The sequence below is a fragment of the Manis javanica genome, chromosome 12, assembly GCF_040802235.1.
Source record: "Manis javanica isolate MJ-LG chromosome 12, MJ_LKY, whole genome shotgun sequence".
Lineage (NCBI taxonomy): Eukaryota > Metazoa > Chordata > Mammalia > Pholidota > Manidae > Manis > Manis javanica.
The window spans coordinates 82,563,745-82,582,368 of NC_133167.1; positions in this window are offsets into that span (position 1 = coordinate 82,563,745).

Below are 18,624 nucleotides of genomic sequence, written 5' to 3' on the forward strand. Positions count from 1 at the left end.
ATAGAAGGAAATTACCTCAGTATAATAAAAGCCATATTTGAAAAGCCCACAACTAACATCATACTAAATGCTGAAAGACTGAAACTATCACCGTTACAATTAATAAATAGTACTAGAAGTCCTAGACAAAGTACTAGGTAAGAAAAAGAAATAAAAGGCATCCAAATTGGAAAGGAAGAAGTAAACATATCTCTCTTTATAGATAACGTGATCTTATATGTAGAAAAACCTAAAGATTCCACAAAAAAATGTTGGTACTAATAAATTCAGCAAACTTGCAGGATATAAAATAAGCAAAAGTTACTTGGGTTTCTATACAGTTACAATGAACAATCTGAAAGGGAAATTAAGAAAAACCATTCCATATAGAATAGCATCAAGAAGAATAAAATACTAATTAATTATCCCATAAAATAGGATCAAATATCTGTAAATTATGCATCTGATAAAGGGTTAATATCTAGAATATATAAAGAAGTTCTACAACTCAACAAGAAAGAAACCCAATATGATTACAAAATGGTCGAAGGACTTGAACAGACATTTCTTCAAAAAAGATATATGAAGGGACAAAAAGCACATGAAAAGATGCTCAAGATGACTTATCAATCATTAGTGAAATGCAAATCAAGACCACAGTGAGATACCATCCATACTCATTACGATGACTATTAGTAAAAAACCAGAGCATAAGCATTGGGAAGAATATGGAGAGACTGGAACAGTTTCACAGTTGGCAGGCATGTAAAATAGTGCAGCCCCTATGGAAATTAAAAATACAATTATTGTATGATTCATCAATTTTACTTCTGGCTATATATCCAAAAGAATTGAAAGTAGTGTCTTGAAGACGCAATGGAATATTATTCACCTTTAGAAATGAAGGAAATTCTGACACATGCTACACCATGGATGAACCTTGAGGACATTATGCTCAGTGAAATAAGCCAGTCACAAAAGCACTAAATGAGTCTGCTTATTCTGGAGTTTCACTTAAACAGTATTATGCTGTTTGTATATACAGTATAATAGAGTCATATACTGTATGATTCCAATTTGAGTAATCAGATTCATAGATACAGTAATCAGAATGGTGATAGGTAGCGGTTGTGGGGGCTGGAGTTTGTGGAGGGAAGGAAGTTAGTATTTAGTGGTTATGGGGTTTCAGTTTTGCAAGACGAAGAGCGCTCTGGAGATGGATGGCAGTGATGACTGCACCACAATGTAAATACACTTAGTATCACTGAACTGTACACTTAAAAATGGTTAAGATGGTAAATTATATGTGCATTTTACCAGAATTAAAAATAATAATAAAAATAGCTTCCAGTTCACTTTACGTTCTTCCCTCCCCAAATTCATACTTTTATTGTAAAAAAAAGTACAAAAAACATTTCAAGTGCCAAGAACTAGGGTGAAGTGTAGATACACTGGTCCATGTAATTGATGTACACCTTGCAAAAGTAACATCGTTCAGAGTTTCAAAGAGCAGTTGAGGGGAAGAGGTGGATGATGGTTAGTGTCATGCAGCTGATTATTTTGTCTTTTATAGAAGTATGTTCATAGATTTCGCTTAAAATTAATAAAACTAGGACTAATGGTATATGTTTGAGATTTATTAAGGTAATCCTGAAAGAACTACAATGTAGTTGATCAAAGTGATACTTTTGGTAAATGGGCCTGGGATGGTAGAGACACACATTAGGAAGCTCTAAATTTTCTTATTGTACCCCTTTATTCTATAAAGGGTTTTATATCATGTGTTTGCATTGTTTTAATTATAGTAATTTAAATCATCATTATGTAATACAGCAAAGCATAGGTAGTAGTATAATAAACATCTTTGGTCCTAATACATAGGTTTGTCAAACCTGAATATTTTAACATCTGTGCTTCAGTTATTTGTTAAGAAACAATATATTACAGATACATTTGAAGCCTCTCTAGTTCTATTCCTGTCGCTCCCCAGAGGAGATTGTATATCTTGCTTGTTTAATATGTATCTACACACACACACACATATATATGTATGTTTACATATTATTACATTTTATAAATGTACATGTTTAAATTCATATTGTATATTTATATTATATAAATATACAATATGTATTTATATCTATTATACATTATATATGCATATATTATATATATAATACGAAAGGTAACACAGTAGTATCTTTTTATATTTTAAACATTTATGTAAATGGCATTCTATTCTCTATATCATTTGATAATTTGCTTTTTCTGCTGAGCATTCTATTTTTGAGAGGAAGGGTTTTGAGTCCCTGACGTAAAAATAATTGCCATCAGTATTTATTCATACAACATATATCATTCTATACAAATATAAATATAATACTTGGAATCCCTACTGTGTACCTTGTATGAATAACTCTTTATGACCAAGCGTTTTTAAACTCTACCAGAAGGATCACTGAGGTCCTGTTCAGAGCACAGTCTAAGCGACCCCTTTGACAGAAATGAGGAACCTCTCCCTTTAAAGATGAATTGTTTTTCTGCTTTCATTTGAATAAGATTTTCTGAATCGCATCCAATGTGAATTTTCGTAACAATATACTCGTTGCATAACCCATTTGCCAGTTGTCTTTGCTGGAGAAGCTCCTGAACTTGAATCAAACTGTTAAGTTTTTTCATTGCTCAGGAGCAGCTTCTGAACCACTGGGAGAAAAGGCTCCCAAGGGACCCTAAGGATTCGGCCCTGGTGACCCTGCACAGTGTCATAGTGGCTGAGTTTTCATTAGAAATAAAATTTGTCCCAGAATGTTTTATTTATCACTTACCTTCGTCTCTTCTACAGTCCTGGGAAAAGACATTATTTCCTTGTTATTCAAATGAGGTAATTAGAGTCCAGAAGCTCGTGAATCACCCAAGGTCACGCAGGAACATGCGAGCTGGGACTCCAGGCCATGTCTGTGTTCCTCAGGAGCCTGCGTGCTCTCGGTCCTCTGCCCATGCAGTTCACGCTCTGAACTAATGTAGAAGTCTGAATTGGGGAAAATAAATGTAGCCTATTTTCTTTTCCTGTTTCTCCATCCGATTTTCACAGAGAGGGTTTGTTGTTAGTGAAGAGGCTTCCACACAGTTTTGATGGCTGTGGTTCCTGGACTCTCTTCAAGGTTTAAAATACTGAATGTGTTTTCAAACTGATATTGGTAACATCTGAGATTATCCACTTGGTCAGAATATGTCCTTCATCTTCTCTCTGTCATCCACGTGCGTGTTTATTTTCCTTCCACGGCTATTGCTTTTCTTCTCCCCCAACCCCCACCCCACCTGCCTTGTGTCCCCATTCAGCATAGCCCATGGCATTAATAATGTCTGCCATGCCTCGTTATGATGTAAGTATTTGTACCAAATAAGAAAACAAGTCTGAAAAGTCTTTGTAAACTATGATAAACTACGCATGTCAAAGAGAACTAGAAATACATACTTCAGACTGAAGGGTAAGTTCACTCTCACGTTACAAGAGGATTACCGGTGATGTCAACAAACAGGGAAAAGGGCTGCATTTCCCCCCAGTTTTGTTGATGCCTTGAAAACTTACGGCCATTATTTTGTTCTTTGTAAATAAAGGGGAAAGAATGTGTGTATATACAATGCTTTCATTTATGTATGGAATAGTAGAAATCCAGGAACTGTTACAACCCAATGCACTTTTTCTTATGATTTAAAATTGGTGGTTTTGATTGTATGTAAATTATACCTCGGTAAAGCTGACTTCAAAACGTTTTAAAGTTAAAATAATACAAAGAATGCTGCACTGTGCAACCTTTAAGATCTAGGTATTGAGCATCCAAAGCTGCTAACATCTCCAAAAGAGAGACAACTAGACCCGATGTGCTTTCTGGTGGAAGGAGGCTTCACTACCTAGAGTCGTATTAAGAGCAGGATCCTACATCTGAGCAAGTATCTGGATCCCAGCATTCAATTTACAGCTAATCCAGCAGCCAGAAGATATGTTGAACTACTCTGCAAATTTTAGTATGGAATAAATAAGATGGGAGGGAAACCTGTAAGTTAAGGCACATAACAGATTGCAAGGAAATGATAATGTCTTTCTTTTTTGTATTCGTGTCACCAACCTTTCCACTGTAGGGAGGGTTACCCATACCACCCTTTGACACTGAGCTCAGACAGACTTAGTTTTCCCCATTCTTAACATCTTATGTTAGGATGGTACATTTGTTGTGAATAATTAGCCAGTATTTATACATTATTACTAACTCCATAACTGACTTAGATTTCCTTAGTTTTTACCTACTGTAGTTGTTCTCTTCTAGGATTCCATTCTGGAAACCACATTACATGTAGGGTTATGTCTCTTAGACTCCTCTTGATTATGGCAGTTTCTCAGGTTTTCTTTGTTTTTGATAAGCTTGATAGTTTTGAGGAGTACTGGTCAGGTCTGTTGTAGAAGGTGACTCCATTGGGATTTGTCTCTTTTTCTCATGATTGGATTGGGATTTGGGGTTCTGGAAGGATGACCACATGGGCCAAGGGTGCCTATTATCAAGATGACTTCTCAGTATTGATGTTGACCTGGATCACCCAGCAGAGTGGCTGATCAGGCTTCCCCACTACTGAATTACTCCCCTTTCATACTATACTTTTCGGAAGAGTCACATAGGAAGCCAATACTAGAGGACTGGGAAGTTATGCTTCCCCCTATATGGGCAGAATGTCTATCTAAATGATTTGGAGTTCTTCTACGTGGGAGACTTGTCTTTTCTTCCCTACTTATTTATTCAGTCATTTATTTGTATCATTACAGATTCATAAGTGTACTTGGGGTTATAATTCAGCACTGCTTCATTTTGCCACTCAGATTATTCTGGATCTAGCCATGGGTGCTCTTTCAGTTGGCTGCTGTGTCCGTTGACCTGTCTCCATCATTGTTTGTGGGCCCTCGTGTGTTTGTTTTAGCACCTCCTTACTTTCTGGCCCTGTAAGGTACTCTTGGCTCATCTTATGTATTTCCTGTACTAGCCCTAGATCCAAGAAACCCTGGTTCCTTTTATTGGAGAACGACATGAACAAAAACCAAGATCTTGGTGCTAAATATTGTCATTGTCACTGGGATAGTTTGCTTCTAAGCCTTCTGAGCCTACAGATCAAGGAAATGTGTGTGTATATAATAACTTTCTACATGGACACATCTACAAATATTTCTAAATGTAACTCTGTATCTAATGTAAGCTAAAACACAAGTTTTGTCTACAACTCCAGTCCATCACTCCAGGGATTATAGCCTTTTTCTCTTGCTTGTCTGTAACCTCCTACTCATATCAGTGAGAAACCTGGCTCCTACCATTTGCCGTCCATTCACTAACTTGCTCAGTTCTAGTACACATGAACAGTGGTTTCAGACTGCTAACCCATACTCCCATGGGAAATAACTTTATCAACTAGAATACAGTTTATGCACATTCTGTGGACTGCCTTCTTGCACTGGCAATATGCATTTAAGGTTCATTCATGTCTTTGTGGCTTTACAGAGCTTTTCTTTTTATCCCTGAATAGTATTCCATTGTATGGGTGTTCCATGGTTTATTTATCCATCTATCTGCTGAAGAATATTGAAGTATGTCTTGGTTGCTTCCAGTTTTGGGAAATTACAAACAACCTTCTACACACATTTGTGTGGACATAAGTTTTCAGATCAGTTGAGATAGTAATATAGTTGCTGGATTATATGGTTAGACTAGGTTCAGCTTTGTAAGAATGTCAAAATGTCTTCCAAAGTGCCTGTACCACTTTGCATTCCCACCAACAAAGAATAAGAGCTCCCATTCGCATTCTCTTCTAGCAATTGATACTGTCATTTTTTAAAATTTTAGCCACACAGTCTAATAGGTTTGTTGTGGTATCTAGTTGTTTTAATTTGCATTTCCTTGATGACACATGATGCTGGACATCTTTTTATAGTCTTCTGGTGTATCGTCTTTGGTGAGGTATATATTCATACTTCTGCCCATTTTTAAATTGGGTTCTATAGTTTTTTTATTTTTGAATTTTCAGCATTCTTATATATTTTAGGTACAACTCTTTAATAGATATGTGTTTTACAAATATTTTCTCCCAATCTTTTCATTCTTTTAACCATGCCTTTCATGGAGTAGAAGTTTTAAATTTTAATAGGTTAAACCTATTGGCTTTTTCTCTCAAGGATCTTCTTTTGGTGTCGTACTTAAAAACTCATCACTGGACTCAAGGTCACACAGATTTTCTCCTATGTACTATTCTAAAAGTTTTGTAATTGTGTATTTTAAATTTGGGTCTATGATTAATTTTGAGTTCATTTTTGTTGAAAAATTGATGGTAGAAATTCTGTCATTTCAATTTGTATTTTCCCTTTCACAAGAGTGTTTTCCATACACCTGTTGTGCATTTTTATGTCTCCTTTGGAGGAAAGTCTATTCAGGTCTTTTACCCATTTTTTAATTAGGTTATTTGTCTTTTGCTTTTGAATTGTAGGAATTTGATATGTATTTTAGATACTAAACTTTCATCAGATACATGTTTTGTAAATATTGTCTCCCATTTTGTAGGTTGCCTTTCATTTTGTTGATTGTTTATTCTGCTGTGCAGAAGCTTTTATTTTGATAAAATCACATTTGTCTATTTTTGCTTTTGTTGTCTATGTACTTGGTGTCATAGTCAAGAAATCATTGCCAAGGCCAATGTCAAGAAGATTTTTCTCCATGTTTTCTTCTAGGATATCTATAGTTTAAGGCCTCACATTTAAGTCATTAATCCATCTTGAGTTGCTTATTGTATACGACAGAAGACTAGGGTCCAGTTTCATTCTTTTGCATGTGGATATCTAGTTTCCCAAGTAGCATATATGCTCAATATCAGTAATCATCAGGGAAATGCAAATCAAAGCCACAAAGAGATATCACTTCAGACCTGTTAGTATGGCTAGCATCAAAAAAACAAACGACAAGGGTGGTGGGGATGTGAAGAAAAGGGAACCCTTGTATACTACTGACAGGAATGTAAATTGTTGCAACTACTATGGAAAACAAACAAATTACAAATAGAACTGTCCTATGATCCAATAATCCAACTTCTGGGTATATATCCAAAGGAACTGAAATCAGGATATGAAAAGATAACTAAATGGCCATGTTCAACAACATTATTCACAACAGCTGGGTCATAGAATCAACTTAAATGTCCACCAGTGGATGACTGGATAAAGACAATGGAGTACTTACATACAATTCAGCCTTTAAAAAGAAGGAAGTCCTGCCATTTGCAACAACATAGATGAACCTAGAGAACATTGTGCTAAGTGAATTTAGCTAGACACAGAAGAACAAACACTCCATGCTCTGTTATATGAGGAACCTAAACTAATCAAACTCATAGAGACAGAACAGTGATGGTCACCAGAGGTTGTCAGGGTGGGAAAATGGGAGAGCTGGTCAAGGGTATGAAGTTTCACTTAGGCATGATTTAGTCATACTAGAGGCTAATGTACAAACATAATGCCTGTAGTTACCAATATTGCACTGTGTACTTAATATTTTGTAAAGAATGTAGATCTCAGGTTAAGTGCTTTTAATCACTAAATAAATAAATAAATAAACAGGGTGGAAGAAGACTTCTGGAGTCGATGGATATGTATATGGCATTACTGTGCGCCAATTACACCTCAGTAAAGTGTTTTTTAAGAGCTCTTCAATGGAAGCTTTTTTAAATTTGCAATTGGAAGGGAGTTTTTGGTTTTTGATCTTATTAACAATTTCCAGTTTTCATTTCATTGTGATCATTATTTTTTTAATTGCTATACAATATTATAGTAGTTTCAAGTATACAACAAAATAGTTCAACAGTCACCCATATTATTAAATCCTCACCCTCACCAGTGCAGTTACTGTCTATCTGTCAACATAGAAATCTGCAGCAGGATCAGTGGCTGTATTCTCCACATTGTACTACTGTCCTCATGACTAACCTACATTATAATGGAGAGTTTTTGTGCCTCTTTATCCCCCTCACCCTCCTCACATACCCACCCTAACTCCTCCACACGGTAACCATCACTTCCTTCTCAGTGTCTGTGAGTCTACTGCTGTTTTGTTCACTCTGTTTTGCTTTGTATTTCTATTCCACCAATAAGTGAAATCGTATGTATTTGTCTTTCTCTGCCTGAATTATTTCACTTAACATAATACCCTCCAGGTCTACCCATGTTATTGCAAATGGCACGATTTCTTTCTTTTTTTATGGCCAAATAATATTCCATTGTGTATATGTACTACATCTTCTTTATCCATCATTATTTGTTATAGTATTTCTATTATACTAAATTTACTGATATTTTCTTTGTGACTTAGTGTATTTTTTATTAAGGTATCATTGATATACAGTCTTATGAAGGTTTCCATGAGCAACATTGTGTGACTTACTATTTGAATAAGTTTTGTAAATGTTCTATTGCACTTAAGAAGAAAGTATATTATTTATTATCAGGCTGTAAAGTTTGCTATACATCCATAGAATCTGCCTTATCACTTATCTAGGTCTCATTCCTCTTTAGTAATTTTATATTCATTTTACCTGTCTTGTACTGAAAATGATGTGTTAGACATCTCCTCTTGTTACTGTGTTTTGATCTGTTTCCTTGCATCTGAGATAGGTTTTGCATCTTGAAAGTGTTTGCTATCCTTGCATCTGAGATAGGTTTTGCATCTTGAAAGTGTTTGCTATGTTATTTTGTGCATAAATATTCACAAATATTGAATCTTCTATGTTAATTGTGGCTTTTAGTATTTTTGTCACATGCAGTGCTTTCAAGCTTGAATCTTAGTTTGCTGATAGCACATCACCTCTCCTGTTTTTTACTGTTTCCAGTGCCTTTTTTGTTTGTCCCTTAATTTTAGACTTTCTTATTCATCTTTTTTATGTCTCTCCCTTATATATGCCATATAGTTGTGTCTTGCTCTAGATGCCAAATTGGAAATCTTTCCTTTTAATGGATGAGTTTAGCCCATTCATATTCCTTGATATGACTGTGATTTTGTTTTCATCTCTGTTGTAATACCTTATAATTATGTATATTATATTTTTTTGCTCTATTCCCTCTCTACATGATGTGTCATCTTTGCCCTTTAATTTTTAAAGTTTTTCTAGGCCTGCCTTTGCTTGCCACAAAATTGACCATTGGGTTAGGACTGTGAAAGTTCCCACATGGAGACTTTTTTCTTACAGTTTTAATGACGTGTCGGCATTCTGTATGTTCAGGTTATGTGGAGGGCATAATTTTTGTGTGGTTTTGTTTTTCTGCTTGTGTGAAGGAAAAGGAAGAATTCAAAAAATGTGGAGCCAAGCATTGTGGAAAAGAATTGATGGAGGAGCCATTCTTAGGGAGCAAAACTGGGGCCTAATAAAAACAAATAGGATCCATCCTAAAAATAGGGGGATTTCTTGGCCCCGCAGGATTACAGAATTGCCAGGGACTAGTGAGTACAGCGTCTCTCATCCTGTCTCTTCATGAATGACAGTGTTTGTTTATGGCTGTTTTGTCTGTATTTCACTACTGAATGATAAATTGTCATTTTAGTTTATAGGTCTCTGAACAAGATGAGCCACATCTATATCTGGGGTGGATACAGTGATAGTCTTAAAAGATATTGTTTAGAGAATGAAGCACTTATTGTCTCTGCCACTGGGAGTGCTGGTGGAAGGCAGTCGTCAGTCACCGCCTTGCTTTGGGCATTTCTAATGGCTGCAGAAAACTTCGTTGTCTGAGGTTAGCCTTGTAGGGGCAACTCTGAATAGGGTGGGGTGTTGGGTCCCAGTCCCTTTGCCCTAACTTGGGACAATGTGAAGGGCCACCCCAAACTCTACAGTTTCTTTTAGGGTTAGCTGGGGCTCTTCTTGGAGTTCAGTCACAGCTCACTTTCTCCTTTTTCTCAGTCCTTTTTTCTGTTTCTTTCTACACATGTTCATCCTAAGAACACTTCCTGATCTATTCATGTCATATGCTAATTTCCTTCTCAGAATCCAACTTAGAGAGAATCCAGTCTGCCTTAGGCCCTGATATATACGGCAAGATCCTGAATTTCAGGCCTGATGTTATGATAGGATGAGACCTTTTCGGGAGTTTTGGGAGGGGCAAGTATATTTTAACACGTGGAGGGAATGTGAGTAACAGTGGCTGTGAGTCCAGGCTCTGGTAGATTGCAAAGTGGCCCCAGTTCTTCCCTGCTCTCCATGTTCACATCCTCTGCCCTGTTAGTGTTCAGTGTTCATCCATGATGGCTCTGTGCTGGGCCATGTGACCTGCTTTGTCCTAAAATGAGACAGAAGTGACAGTGTGCCAACATGCATTTAGGTCTCAGGATGTTTTGTGTATTTCCTTTTGTGCTCTTCTGTCTGTACTTTACCCTTTCTGGGAGCTGAGAAACGTGTGGAGCAAAGCCAGGTCATTGGAACCATCCGAGCTGAGGCTAACATGAATCAGGTGGAAGCTGGTGAATGCAGAAATGTCAGCAAACCCCACCAAGATCACAGCCACCTAGCTGACCACTCCAGATACCATGAGTACTTACTGTTGCATGCCACTGTAGTTCGGTTTGTGCTTGTTGATTATGCAGTAAATAATAGATAGCTGATACAAGGAAGATAAAACTATGATGTGTGTAGATGCACACCTGGATTTGCAAAGCTGTGAAGATACACAGGTGAGTACTATAAAGACCAGAGATGGATGAAATCTGAAGAGTAGAGAGGGTTGGGGCACAGGGAGAGCTGCTCTAGTGGCTGGAATGTTCTGTTTTTGGACCTACATGGTGGTTACAAAAGGGGAGATTTTACAATAATTCCCTATACTACACATCTTCTGATGTGGATTTTTCTCTACTCCTTTTACTTTACAATGAAAAAGGTTAAAAATGATTGTAAAATTATATAATCCAAAGCCCTAACTTTATATGGAGAAAAACATGTAGTTTAGAGAGGTTAAGAGGTTTGCAGAGGAGCATGTCTAGTTAGCAACAGAACCAGGAATAGCAGCCAAACCAAACATTGTCTTAATAAATGAGAAAAAGAATCTCAGTAAGAGGAAATGATAGTCTCAAAGGGAAGGACACAGAAATAGTGACTTGTGGAGAATTTCACCGTAAAGGTGCTAAAGAAGCTCTGTTAGGGGAGGACATGGACCATATTTCTGAAATATATCCCTGCCAAGAGGTAAGGGTTTACATTAGGAAGTACATTTAAGCCTCAAAATTCCATATATTTTTATACTTTGTAGGTATAAGGGTTGAATGATACCAGTCGGGAGTATTCACTGAAATTATTAGTCTTCCTGGGTGTTACTTCATATATTAATTCATAGAGCTCAGCTGTTATTTTCACAGTTTGCCATCATCTGAGGTTAAACTTGTGAAAATGAGTAAAGAACACGTTGAAAACTCACTTAAAATGGAGTTGGGATGCCCTCAAAGGGGTTCTCTCACGCAGGTGCCACTCTCTGCAGCCTGCATACCCAGCAGGAGGAAAGAAGAAAAATGCTTCCCTTCACCCGGGAGGTCACTTTCCACACTGCAGTTTTACCTCCTGCTTTTAAGAAAAGGCAGGAACAACAGACACATGGAAAGAGGCTCCACATCACTGATCATCAGGGAAATGCAAATTAAAGCCACAATGGGGTACCACCTCACACCAGTCAGGATGGCCAGCATCGAAAAGACTAAGAACAACAAATGCTGGCGAGGACGCAGAGAAAAGGGAACCTTCCTACACTGCTGGTGGGAATGTAAGCTAGTTCAACCATTGTGGAAAGCAATATGGAGGTTCCTCAAAAAACTAAAAATAGAAATACCATTTGACCCGGGAACCCCACTCCTTGGAATTTACCCAAAGAATACAATTTCTCAGATTCAAAAAGACATATGCACCCCTATGTTTACTGCAGCACTATTTACAACAGCCAAGATATAGAAGCAACCTAAGTGTCCATCAGTAGATGAATGGATAAGGAAGATGTGGTACATGTACAGAATGGAATACTATTCAGCCATAAGGAAGAAACAGATCCCACCATTTGCAACAACATGGATGGAGCTGGAGGACATTATGCTCAGTGAAATAAGCCAGGCAGAGAAAGACAAATGCCAAATGATTTCCCTCATTTGTGGAGTATAACAATGAAGTAAAACTGAAGGAACAAAATGGCAGCAGACTCAGAGACTCCAGGAATGAACTAGTGGCTACCAAAGGGGAGGGGTGTGGGAGGGCAGGTGGGGAGGGAGGGAGAAGGGGACTGAGGGGTACTATGTTTAGTACACATAGTGTGGGGGATCCCGGGGAGAACAGTGTAGCACAGAGAAGGCAGACAGTGAATCTGTGGCATCTTGCTGCACTGATGGACAGTGACCTCATTGGGGTATGGGTGGGGACTTGATAATATGGGTAAATGTAGTAATCACATTGTGTTTTCATGTGAAACCTTTATAAGAGTGTATATCAATCACACTGTAATAAAAAATTTATAAACAAACAAATAAATAAAAGTAAAGGCAGGAAGATCTCTCACTGTTCCTCAACAAGCACTAACCCCTGCCTGCCCCCAGGGAGAAACGGCCATGACCTCAACTTCTCCTCCTTCTCCAATGAACTTTTGTTCAAAACAGCCCTCCTCAATTTTCCTCCTGAAACCTGGAAAGCTGAGCTTGCCTGTGTCTCTTCAGACTTGCCTGTGCTTTGCTGTAGTTTGCTTGTCCCAACTTGCAATTCCTCTCCTATTTCTGAATAAATTCATTTTGCTAGTAAAAGAACTATTTTGTTTTTCAGGTTGACAAAACATTGGTGGGTATGGACTTAGAGCCTACCTACCCATTCTAACTAACCTCCCTTAAAATGAGGGCACAGCTAATAACCCAAACAACCGTCCCAAGCTTGCTAGGGGCCCAGCCACCCTGGAAGGAAACCTCCTTCCGGCAGGCTGGTCTTTTCGATTTACTAGACTGGCTTTCCTGTACTTTGAAAGAGAACATGAGCTGGTTTTAGATTTTCAATTCCTATGGGGGTCCTCCTAAAAACGGTGATGTTGCTCTTAGGGGTGGCTTGAGAGAGGCAGTATGTCTGGGGAATGTGACAGGGAGGTGGCTTAGGGTCTTTTGTGAAGGTGCTTTTGCATAGCAGGAATATGATTTTTTACTTAGATTTGGGGAGAGGGGAGAAGTAGCAAAAAACGTCTATGAAACAGCTATTGGCCTCCCTATTCACTGAGCCTCCAGGTATTGTTGCAACCTGTTTTAGAATATTTCAGCATTCTTATTTAATATTTAGAATCATTCTACAGAGTCTAGGTAAAGAATAAAAGTTTTTTTAAAAGTCTTATTTTTAACCAGTTTGCATTCAAGTACTTTAGAAATAGCCGTTTCTTCAGAGATAATGTTAGGTATGTTTACCTTACTATATCCATGGCTGTATGTGTTGTCTACTCTTTCCTAGTAACACAGAATGAGAGCGTGGCTCTTAAGTAGGCAGTTTGGAGAAAGAAAAAAATCCTAGTGCTACTTTTTAGGGATAAACTGATAATCATACCTAAGTATTAAAGAAACCCAAACAATCTACTTAGACACCTGTTTTAGATCAATGTCTTCCTTTAAGCTATGGGTAGAAAGTCAGTGTGTTTTCTCTGTGAGGCTCATAAAAGAACAATTCTACTATTTAAAGGACCTAATGGCCTTAAAGCCCCCTGAGGAATCCAGATTAATGGACGTCACTCAGAGAATTGCAGAACATAGGAAATCCAGCTAGAGCAGGTGTAACCCTTGAATCTAAAACGAAAATGCTGTCTCACGAGGCAAAAGCAAACAGAGAAATGTCCGCAGATGTAATAAAATACTGATGATGTAAGTTTTCCTGTTGTGTTTTCGGCTTTGCAGATCTAGTGTGGGTTGATACGTAAATACATCGATTATCTTAGTTTTAAGCATAGATTACGGAGAAACCTATGTTAATTGTCATGGTTCAATCGTTTCCATGTTCCCTTAGAATCCTGCTACCTATAATCTCCAAAATACTAAGCTGGCTTCCACCCATGAAAAATCATTACAGAGTATTTTCCTTTTTAGCATTTAAGTTGCACGCACTGACCTAAAACTTGGAATTGAAATAGTATCAAAACAATCGCTGCAATTTTATAAGAGAAACCTCAGTCCACAACCTCTTAGGAGGGTCAGGCTTATTCATGCAGTCTCCATTTAAAGGAGGAGGAAGTGGAGGTGCAGGTAGGTGATGCCCAGTGTCACCCATTAAAAGTCAAAGGACTGCCACAGGGACAGTGATGCCTGGAGTAGACAGAGTCCCCTGCCTGGACCAAGCTTGGCCAGCCCGAAGGAGCTCGTTTCTCCTAACTCCGCTGCTACATAATGGCTTAGGAGTACCAGAGGTAAAATTTATGTTTGCGGTATCCTTGTAATATTTATTATTTAAAGCTTGATGCGTAGAGACCAATAGTAAACACAAGATTTTGGAGAAAGCAATTATGGGGGATTATTTTGAGCTACTTGAGCAAAGTTTGAAGGGAGGAAAACTAATTGGCATGAAATACTGAATTGAGTGTTGTCAATTCAAGCGATTCCTCCCTGCAGTCTGATGTGGAAGCTTCCCTACGTGGCCGCAGCGGGCAGCTGACACCACTTAATTGGTGCTCCGCTACCGACATCCCAGAGAGTCAAGGGACTGCTTGTTTTAGGTTAGTTCAGATTTTTAAATTTGCTGTAGCAGCAGAAGTTCACAGAACTTGAAAATTTATATAGCATTTTTATGGTGCCAAGTAAGGCCCTTAAAAACAATGACTATTTACAATCACCTTCATTTCAAGAACTAGAGAGAATTTTAACCGTAAGAAAATTGAAAGACGTGCTCTCAGAATCTAGGACAGGTCTTTCCGTGGGTTAGTTCATCGTTTCCATCATTATAAAAACCTGTGTTTCCCCAGCTTGTTTCTAGTTTTTTGTTTTCCAGTTTACAAAAAAGCAGAGTCAGTTTTTTTATGGGCTGGCGTTGGCGTGAGCACCGGGACGTGGGGCTGAAGTCTGTGACAGACTTTTAAGCGTTATGATCAGGGTATTTGTGTGTAGCTTCCATGAAGTGTCATCAGCGTCACGTATATCGTTTCTTAAAGATAACCTAGAGGGAGCGGAAGAGCTTCTCTAATTGGCCAACATCAGAACACATGGAGAAACAAATATATTTATGGGGAGAAACTGGCTGAGAATAAAATTCCGGCGCTTTGTGAACACAGTGATGGAGGTGAGCACATTTCAACTTTAAATGAGACCAAAAAATAAATAAAAATGTAAAGATAGCACATCAGTTGTTTAATTAGGAATGACACTTCTCAGTGAGAAGGCAAGGGGTTAATTTTTAAAAACAAATGGTTCAATGTGTGATCGGCCCTACGGAGTTTATGCTAACAGCGAATTATTTTTGAAAAGGCACCTGTTTGGAAGGACAGTTTACTTCATAGTCGCCTCTGCGTGGGCTGTTTCGCTCATGAGAGCTCTACTTGCGGCCTAGTTGTAGCTGCTTGAAATAAGGTTTTGTTGTCAGTTGTAGGAACACTAATATAAAAAGAAGAATTCGTGTGATTTGTTGGTGCACACACCATAGCTGAGGGCCTGGAGAAATGTGCGGCTGGTCCTCTGTTGCACCCCGAAAGCTGTGTTGCAAGTCTGTATGCTTACACCTCCCTAACCTGCTCCATTCAGAATAATTTCCCCAGAGTCAAATTCCAGCCAAGTACAGCCTTTAGGTACCTAGATGGGCATAAATGCTAGCTCAAGGCTTTTTCTGAAGTTGTAAAAGGTTGACAGGTACTTTATTGGTTGGCTCAAGTGTGAAATTGGGGAGGTTTTCGTATCCAAACAGCTGCATTTACATTTTCCATCCAAAACACCTCCCCATTTAGGCAGAATCAGGGGATAATTGCAAAAACAGTTTTATAAGATTCTGGCTTTTTAAAAGAAAATAAAGTTGTTTAAAAACATGCACAGATATTGTTTATTACTGCCTTTTCTTTCCTTCATAGTGTAGCTGTGCATTCTTCACGCTCCACTCCGCTTGGCTGTTTATGCTTGGAATCTGCATCTGTTTTGTTTCAGTTCTAAGATAGTCCCTTACTCCGGGAAGAATAAATTCTTCCCTTATTTATTGTACTGGAGGTGACATGGGGAACCCTCATTGTTTATGCAGTTGGGTGAAATCACAGCAAAAGAAAATGGATTTTCATGGGTAAAATTTACATAGTTGAAAACAGCACATTTTATCTCTAAGATAAATGTTATCATCTCTTGCTGATTGTTGCTGGGCAAATCTTACGAAAAACAAAATCAAAATGGATCAAAGAGAAAAATCAATGCTCTCTCCTTCCAAAATGGTAAATATATATGTCAAACTCCTCAAGGACTGTAAATGGATTTTATTAGTATTTTTTTACCCTAGATGTAATTATATTAAGTAATTTGAATTTCCAGAGGAGTTTGAATAATTAAAAAGCACCTGCTGATTTTCTCCACCAGAGTAAAAAAGTATGTTAATAATACACAGCAGAAACTGAAAAAGGAAAGATTGAAGTAGAAGAATCGATTTAACTAACCCATTTATTAATTTTCAATTTGCGAGTTTATTATCGCATTTATACCAAGACATGCTACTCATTAGCTATAGATGGATGACATTAGCAAGAAACAGCTATATTGTTGTTTTTTATGTATCTTAATGGCAAATGCTCCCTCTGCCCCCTTGATCTGGCTGTTCACTATCCATATGGGAGATATGAACTCCACTGACTCTCTCGATTACCTATGGAACTGGGGTGAGGGCTAGCATGGACAAATGAGATGCACAGATAATCTCAGGACATTTTAGCTTTCATCTCTCCAATCTCCCCTACTTCCAAATTATTTCAGAGTCACTGAGATGCAGCAAAATATGCTGGGTGGGGTTTGTTCCACTTCCTACTCTGGTTGATTACCTTACCAGAAGTCTAGGGAAAATGGATTGGTCAATGTGTGGGCATGAGGAAAGAGGTATTGAATTTAGCTTCTCATCAATTAAGTAAGCGTGGCTGAATTTGCATGTTCTTTTCCTTGCCAATCATTTTTTAAGCCTTAACAAATTATAACCTTCCTCCTGGCAAACTGGTCCTGACCCTTCTCCATGCCTAATGACTGCTCAGAACCTGGCTGAGATCAAGGGTCCTGCTGCTGCAGGAGCCAGCTTGCATGGCACATGCAGGGTGAGCATCTACTGTCACTGGCTGATTATCTAAGCATGGGCACAGCTGTCCCATCCATCATCCTAACCTCTTTTGGACCCAAGGGTTATTGTCACTCCATTCTGTGGTAGAGCTAAGGCTATAGGAGGCTCAAATGGTGTTTCATCAAAAACAGCACAACTGAAAACTTGTTACCTGGCTACAAAATGACTAATGAAACAGGTCCTCATCTCTGTTTGGTGCTGTAGTGATGACAAGACCATATTTGTTAGTTTTCAATGCAATGCTCAATTCTTTCAATGAAAAGCATTTTATGTGGAGTTAGGAATGGCTGGATGGCTAAAGTACTCTGTTGAAAAACAGTTTCAATGTATATCCTGCTGTTTTTGAAGTCAGGACTATTCTGTAAGGAGGCATTATTTTGATTTCTTTTGAAAAACAAGTGGCAGATTCAAACCAAAAACCCCTAAGTTTATTTCTTTATAAAAAAAATTTGTTAATTTATGGATTCATTTATTGCATATTATTTTCATAACAGAGAATCATTCTAATTTTTCCAGTCTTAATGAAAAAGAAAGACTTGGCCATCCAAGATTTTAAACCTTCAGTATCTAAACACCAGGAGGTGCTATAAGATAACATTAGGAAGACATGCCCCCCACTCCCCATTCGCAGCCCTGCTCCTAGATTTACAGATTTGAAATAGTAATTACACAGAGTTCATTAACAAAACTGTTTCCTCTGAGAGGTCCTCCATGTCCATATTCTAATGGATGCAGGAAGCAGACCATGCCTTGGATCTGAAGGCCCTTTTAAGGGAGAACAGTAGCTTTGTGAAGACTTCAGGGACATTAGTAAAGATTTGCAGATTCATTTTCTACATGCCTGTATCCAGGAACTATTTGTGGAAGGATACTAATAAAAAGATATTGACACTTTGTGCGTGTGACACAGTTTAAAATGCAACCAGAAAACCAGGTGAGACTGCCAAATGAAATTCTGGTGCCGGTGTATTACTTTTTGTCCGGATGAGTATTTGCTGTTTTCCAACCAGGTATCAGGTAAGGCTATAAAGACAAACTTTTCAGGTACATAGTTAAAGAGAACTTTACTGTATTTTTTCTAGTGAATCAATAGCATCATCTCTTGGGGAAGGCATTCTAAGAAGCAATTAAAAAAATTATCAGCTTCATTAAGATATAATTGACAGAGAATGAAACTAGCGAATTTGAAATGCACAGTATTATGAATTTCAATGAACCTGGATAGTCATCTAGCCACCAACGAAATCATATTATAGAACTTTTCCATCAAAGAAAACTTCCTTCATGCCCCCTTTAGATTAATATCGTTGT